General features: G+C 46.4%; 1 protein-coding gene across 3 annotated transcripts in view; it reads right to left on the reverse strand.

Annotated features, from left to right (window-relative positions):
• Positions 1 to 6,700, reverse strand: part of USP53 (ubiquitin specific peptidase 53) — a 55,701-nt gene extending 49,001 nt beyond the window's left edge. The window contains exon 1 of one of the 3 annotated variants that reach the window (XM_090036637.1): positions 6,444 to 6,700. The gene's annotated coding sequence lies outside the window, so the exon portion shown is untranslated. Of the gene's footprint in view, positions 1 to 6,282; positions 6,397 to 6,443 lie in introns of those variants that run through there. The other 2 variants (XM_090036635.1, XM_090036636.1) reach the window with 2 other exon arrangements.
• Positions 6,701 to 7,842: the final 1,142 nt, after the last annotated feature.

Consider the following 7,842-nt stretch of genomic DNA (forward strand, 5'->3'; position numbering starts at 1 on the left):
GAAGTCATAAAAGCTTGAACAAAAATAGTCCCCAGTCTGAAGCGGGCATGTAATTGAACACTGCAGTTTGCAACCTCAAGCACTCAACAAACAACTACCAAAAATCTTGCCCAAGCTAAGATACAGCCCAGTAAAACACAGTGAGAAGTGAGAGCACCCATAGCTTAGTCCAACTTAAAATGGAATAAAGCAAAAGAGAAGAGAAAGACTTGCATAAGTGTTACGTAATCCTGAGGGTGGAGCATCTCCTTACAGTCAGGTACAGGCAGTCCTCGACTTAGAACATTTTGAGTTACAACGGTTCGAACTTACAATGTTTCTAAATTGACATCCTGTTTCAACTTTCTGACATCAGTTTCAACTTTACAATGCTTGATCTGATGTGACACCATGACAGTGAACAAGTCACTGTGTCATCCATCTCCCTGGAGAACATCTGTCCAAACTTCTTTGGACACTTACTTTAAGAAAGCAGACAAGACTCCAGAAAAAACCTGCAGTCAAGACTCCTGAGAAGAATCCAGCCAAGAACCCTCCAAAACATCCAACCAAGAGCCCTTCAAAAAGTCCAGCAAAGTTACCTCAAAGAAGCCCTTCCAAATCAATGATTGATATATACACATATATATATATACACACACATACACACACACACACTAAAGTAGTTATATTACTCATCTATATTTTGACTGAGTACAAAATTCTGGGTTATTTTTGGTGAAAACAGGGTATCGGGCCTTGGTTCAGGAACCAATCCCCCATTTATAACATTGTTTCCTATGGGAAAATCGGTTCCGAGTCGCAAGGTTTCAATTTAAGATGCCATTTTCAGGAACCAATTGTTGAATTCAGGAGGTCCTTCTTGGGGATCACCAGGTGGCCTTAGGTGTTGGAGTGGAGATTCCACAGGCCTCATCTCTACTTGGGTTTTCACAGGCATGCTTGTACCCCCTTGTCCCCCTTTCGGTTCCTTGACATTAGTATGCTTGCCACCTTTGGCAGGACTCTCATACATTCAGAGTCTGTTGTCTCTGCTCAGCTCTTCCAGACTCCCACCGTTTATAATGTAAATATAGTTCTCTGCTTTCTTTGGTCACACCAGTCCAAGCAGTCTGGGACCCTCTCCTGTTCCCTTAGCTCCATCTCCAGCACATACATGCAACAACTGTGCCAGATCTTAATCTGCTTGCAAGCAATAACTTCGACCTGGTTGGACTAACTGAAACTGGTGGGACCCTACTCACAATTGAGCAGCAGGCATTGAGTGTTACAGGTTGTACAGATGGGATAGTGTGGGGAAAAACCGGGGGGGGGGGAGGGGGGGGCAGGAAGCGTGTTGCTCTCCATGTTAAGGAACAATATACATCCTCTATAATCGAGATGGGATCAGAGGAGAGCCAAACCGAGGTACTGTGGGTCAGGATACAAGGGGATCGGGGGGAAAGGGACTTGGCAGTGCGGGTCTAACTATAGACATCCACACCAGAAGGATGAGTTAGACCCCTGGAATTCTCTAGACAGCTCTCAGAGGCCATACAGTCAAGAGATATGGTTATTGTGGGTGACTTAAACTACTCTGACATCCGCTAGGAGGAGCAGTCAGCCAAATCTAACTGTTCACATAGGTTCTTAACCTGCATACAGAGCCTCCATTTAACACAGGAGGTATACAATCCCACTAAGGAAAACACCTTGCTGGACTTGGTATTAGCTACAAGGGATCACCTGGTGGGGAATGTGCAGGTACATAGTAACTTAGGGGATAGCGACCATCAATTGACTGAATTCACTATCCGGCAAAGGGTGGGTAAACTAACCAGCAGGTTAGACTTCAGAAAAGCTAACTTCAGTATGGTCAGGAGATTTGTGATGCATTAAAGCTCAGAAGCATTGATGAAATGATGGTCCAGGAAGGGTGGTCATTCCCCAAGGGAATGATCCTATGGGCACAGGAGACAATCACATTGCGAATAAAAGGGGGCAAAGGGGCCAAGAAGCCCTCTTGACTGAACAGCAAAGTCTAGGAAAGCCTAAGGGCAAAGAAAGAGATATACAGGCTGTGGAAACAGGGTAGCTACCAAGAAGGAGTATACCTCCCTGGCTCGCACTTACAGGGAATCGGTTAGGAAGGCCAAAGCAGGATTAGAACTTAGGCTGGTGACAAAAACTGATGACATCAAAAAATCCTTCTTCAGCTATACAGGGAACAAAAGGAAGACACAGGGTAGCACAGGACCCCTACTACAGGACATACTAGGGCAACTGGTGACAGAGAGAGGGGGGAAAAAAAGCTGAGTTCTTCAATGAGTTCTTTGCATCTGTATTCCTAGACACAGATCAAGACAATCTTCCAATTGGATCACAGATAGACATAGGAAGGACACCAGCCCACCAGCTGTTAGCGCAGACTTAGTGAAGGGGCACTTGGAGGGGCTGGATGTGGTCAAATCAGCAGGCCCACATAAACTTCACACAAGGGTGCTGAAGGAATTGGCCAGTGTCATAGCAGAGCCACCGGCACGGCTGTTTGAGTGCTCGGAGAGTACCCAAGGCTGGGAGACCGATTTAACTTGAGCCAGGAAGGGGTCTGGGACAGAAGTTTCATTAACCAGTTTGCCCTAAATCAGTTAAGTCTGATACTACCAGGTTAATCTTAAATCAATTTCAGTCATTTTGAAACTGGTTTATGTGCACTGAACTTCTGTTCTGTTACAAGTCTAAACCAGTTCCTGATCACTTAAAGTAGTTGGTGTGTAATTTGTCCCTAGCGCCAATGACCATCTTAAAAGATATCCCAATGACTAGGGTACTTATCAGTTGGCAGTGGCACTAAATTGGAGGTGCAATTCTACCCTTCATAGAGAGGGTCGCAAACATCACATCTATTCCCCGCCTCCCAAGTACCTTTTGGTCCCTGACCAATAACTCAATACAAAGGGTAGGAAAGAAACTATACCAGAAAGAAAGCCTTAGCTTCAACCCCATTCAGTTCCTTGGCCAATGAGGCCAGTCACACACAGCATGAAGACGCTGGAGTCACCTGGGTTTGGTTTGGTTTTTTTTCCCATACCTATGTCTATAGTAGTTATTTAATTTGAAAACTGATAAGGTAAAAGAAAGGTCCCCAAAAAGGGAATGAAATTTGATTAGAAACAGATTTGAAGTGGTACAACATCTCTTGAGTAGACAAGCAGCAAGGTGACAAAAATGAGAAGCAGCAGACTGAGCGCACCATGAATGAAATATGAAATGAAAATTGGGACATGCAATCACACCCCATCTTTCTGACTAGCAATCTATTAAAACTATTACCAAGAGAAGCAAATGCCACAGGAATCTTGCAATAAAGGCTGACTGAATGTGTGTATCCTGAAGCATTTAAACTGACATTTTAAGTCTCCATTCCTTGTTGTTTGCTAATAAAACAAAGGCCCCAGTTACTCTCTTTCCATGCACGAAAATCCAGTGATGCCTCGTTCTGAAACTACAGAATGATACTGAAAGCTGGAAAGGATGTTAACGCAACATTTTGGATTTCTACACAGAACCTGTCAGTTTTGAGTTACACTGCTTGCCATCATAGGCAATTAATCTGATTCCAGACAGTTTAAAAAAAAAAAATGAATTAGTGATTAGAGTTATCTTGGCTTTGAAAACAAAATCAAGCATCTTCTACAAGCTCTTGAGTAAATGTTTTAACACAGAATAAAATCAATACTGACTATAATAGGATAAGTCATTCAACAATACATTAAGTCTACTGCATGTCCATGAATGCCTTACTGTTCTACCCTTACTGTACCAACGAACTAATTTTCTACTATTTATTTTAAAACCTTTTTTTGTTGTTTGTTTTTTGACTCAAGGCACCCCTTAAAAAAATGCCTGCTCTTAACTTTCCCTCATTTCTTGAGCACAAAAAACTACTAGAACTATTCTTCAGCTGCAAAGAGTTTAGAAATAACAAAACAGATGAGAACATTTTTAATGCTATCAATTCCTACTTGAAATCTCTAGGTTCATCTTGTGAGTTGTGTGTAGGTGTTTGCACACCTAACAGTGCTGATATTGTGCAGTACCTTAAAAGGATCTCACAGTACCCTGATTGAGAATCACAGCTTTATTCTTCAGTTCAGTTTTTAAAGTAGTTTGGTTTACAAAACACCATCCAGAACAAAGCTGCCTTTTGGGTTTGTCATAACAGATGTTTCACTTAGTTCAAATACAAAAATGCAATTAGCACCACCACTCTCAGCAGAGGCTCAAACAATCTCTTTGTGGTACTCTTGACCTTCCACACCTTGCTAACTCTTGAACACATGCAACCATGGTCTTATTTAAAATCCTAAACTCCCTGAGCTTTGCTCTCATAACTCTAATCACTCTTGGTGCTTTGTTCAGAACATTTCCTCCCCACTCCAACTTTCAGCAAAGTTTCCATTCTCAGCTGCTGCTGCTTCTTCTCCCACCATTAAAATCTTAACATACTGATATTTCCATAGGGATCCTCTGTCCACACCCTAAACCAGGCTGGTGGCAGAGTAACAGATTACACTCATGGAAAGGGATTGGGGGGGCAGCAGTATCCACTGATACTGCTTAATCTGTTCTCTAAATCCTACACTAAAGCTATAGCATTTTAGCTTCAATCACTTGTTTCATTCCGAGGACAGTAGCAGGCAAGCAAAGTTAGTTTCAACAATTCATCTGGTACACACTTTTAGTCACCAAGGATAACATTACTATCCTCCATCATTCAAGCAGGTTACCAGAGCACTACCTTTGGCTCAGTTCATTTTCTGGACCTGCTAATCTAGGAAGTTTCTAATTCTTGCTTCTTCTCCCTGAACAACTAAGATCCTTTCATCTATTTCCACACAATACAACAACAACAACACCACAGTGTTATTCCTGGCTACCATTCTCTAGGTCACAGGGACCAATTCATTTCAGTGCTGAACTCTGAAATATTAAAAGAGAAAAAATAAAGATTACTTGAACTGAATCTTCTTCAAGAACCAAAGCTTTAAAATAATTTAAGTACCTTTCCTTGCTTAGAGTACTTCTGTATAGTCAGAAACATTTTATGTGACTATCAACACAACCTTTGTATTTAATGCAATATTGCTTTAAGCCTTCTCGCCAGGAGTTCTCCATACCTCCATTAACATTTTCTAATAACTGTCCTAAAGACTGCAGCATTAAAAGTTTCCCTGCTAAAAACCTATTTATTCAACTTACATCTTTCCATGCTTGAACAATCGTTATTTTAGAGAAGATTGCCAACAAGTAAGCTGGCTTTAAAAACTCACACCTGTTGCTTACTTGCATTACAAAACCATGCAGCTAGAAGAAAGCAACAGCAGCACTTCTTGGCTGAAGCACTACATATTATTTTCAAAACAGCGTCTGGACTCCTGCGACTTTCATACCCCAGGCTGCCCCTTCCCTTCCTCACTCCATGAGGACAGAGCTGTGAAAGAAACAGGAGAAACCAGCCCACTGTAAATGAGTCCACTAGTTTAGAGTCACTTCTTTACTCCAGTGATTTGCAGCCAGGAACCTGGAGCAAGCAGGGGCACTAGATCCTTTAAAGGGTGTCAACTAGCAGCGAGGAAATAAGCAGGTAAGCATAAACTCAGGCCCTTGCCTGCTGCCCCCCCAACCATATAATGAGTAAGTGGGCTTCTAGAAGGGGGGTTGGGGGGGGCACACAATTCCCCACAGCTAGAGTCAGAGAGAAGCAGGGCTTGGAAGGAACCAAACCCCCAGAGATGACCTAGTCCAACCCCCTGAGGCAGGACTGTCCCTCTTCAAACCATCCCACACCAACACCACCTCAACCCTATACAAGACCACTCTCGTCCCTGCCCCAACCACAGGCCTAACACCCTGACCTTCCACACCTCAAGCAGGAGATCTGCAGCTTCCAGAGCAACAGGAGCAAACCAGGTTTTGCCTATTCCCACCCTGCAGTCTTCTCCCTGACCAGATTCCCTGACACCAGTCAGGCAGGGGAGTGCACTCCAGTCTTAAAAAAAGTGGGGGAGGGGAGAGGAAACCCTGCTGTAATGGCAAGGACAGAAACATGCCCTGGGTCCCCACTCCCTCAGGAGACCGACCCCTTCGCTCCCGAGCTGGGGGGGGAGGGGGATGAGGAGACGCTGCCCCTGCTCGCATAAGGGCAGAGGAGTCGGAGGAGACTTCCCGCAGTCACTCGCTCTTCCTTAATAATTCATGATCAGGTCTCATCTCCCTTCACTGAAACACCCCGGCGTGAACCTGTTCGTGAGGTCGCAGGTGTCCCCAGGGCGGCGCGCGCCCCCGCCCGCCGAGGGGCCCAGTCCCCCCGCAGGGGCCCGGGCGCCGTTAACGTCCCGCGCAAACCGTTGGGGGGTGGGGAGAGCGCTGCCCCCGGCCCGGCCCGGCCCCGCCGCACTCACCATAGCTGCCGCGCGCCCCTCGAGCTAACCATCGCCCCCGCCCGGCCGCGGCTGCTGCTGCGGCTCAGGCTGCGGCCCCGCCCCCGGGCCCACCCCCTGTTCCGCTGCGGGGGCCTGAGTCACGAGCTGGGGGCGGGGAGAAGAAGGGGCAGGGGCCCGCGCACGCGCGGAGGGCGCTGGCACGAACTAGGCGGGGGTGGGGTTCGGGCGCGCGTTCAGTCCCGACTGCACCGGTTCTTCCAGAAGCGACTGTTGGGACGCCCAGGGCACATGCGCGCCTTGGCTCGCCCAGCCGTCCCTGGGTGGGTAGGGTCGAAAGGGGGAGGGGCGGAGACCTGCGAGTCGGAGCGCCGCGCCCCACCCCAGCTGCGGGGGTGGGCGTGTCCCTTCCGGCTCGTGGGAGGCAGCGGCGTATGCGCGCGGCGGGTCGGGTGCGGTCTTAGACCCTGGAATGGGTCGTGCCCCGGGTCTTGCGCGCTCAGGCACGTAGCTACATACGTGTACATGTGCATAGACACCCACTCACACACGTACATACACACCCACACATAAACACTTGTACATGCACATGCATGCACCCACGCAGGAGCACATACATCTAACATATATACATACATATGGGTGTACATTTATGCATGTAGGATGCCTGCCAAAAGACTTTGGACATATCTGAAGCCCCTGGTGGGGTGGAGGATGTTTGCGTGTTGAACAGACACTTTTGGTTCTGGACTGATTCAGTTTTGGACTTCATTTGGCTTGGAACAGGAAAAATGTCTTTAAAAAAACAAAAATTGCACATGTCTACACATCCACACAAACACAAGTACATGTGTGCATGCACATGTGCACCCACACAGACACGTATGCATACATGCACATCCCACACATGAACACATACCCATACACATAAGCACACATGTACATGCATGCACCCACTCATGTTCGTACCTATGCACATGCATTGACACCCACACAAACACATGTACATGCATGCACACACAAGTGTACCCACACCCATGCACATGTACATACACACCCATGCACATAAACACACATATCTATACACATCCACACACATACATATATATACACCTGCACACATAAACACATGTACATGCACACACATATACACCCATACCCAAGAACATACATGTACGTAAATCCACATACACGCATGCACCCAAATACATAAATGCACATGGACATGCATACATGGGGGCCTATAGACCAGAACCCCGTTTCAACCCATGTTGTTGGTTACCTGTTGCCTTGAGTCAGCTGACATGCAAACCTTGTAATACCCCTCTATGTTTGCGCTGCTACCCCTGTGATCCTGTCGCAGATAACAGGAGTGTCATACCCTGTCACTACAACTTCACTTGAGAGCCAAACTCATGCT

Source organism: Crocodylus siamensis, chromosome 2 (assembly GCF_052110815.1).
Source record: "Crocodylus siamensis isolate JL-2025a chromosome 2, ASM5211081v1, whole genome shotgun sequence".
Lineage (NCBI taxonomy): Eukaryota > Metazoa > Chordata > Crocodylia > Crocodylidae > Crocodylus > Crocodylus siamensis.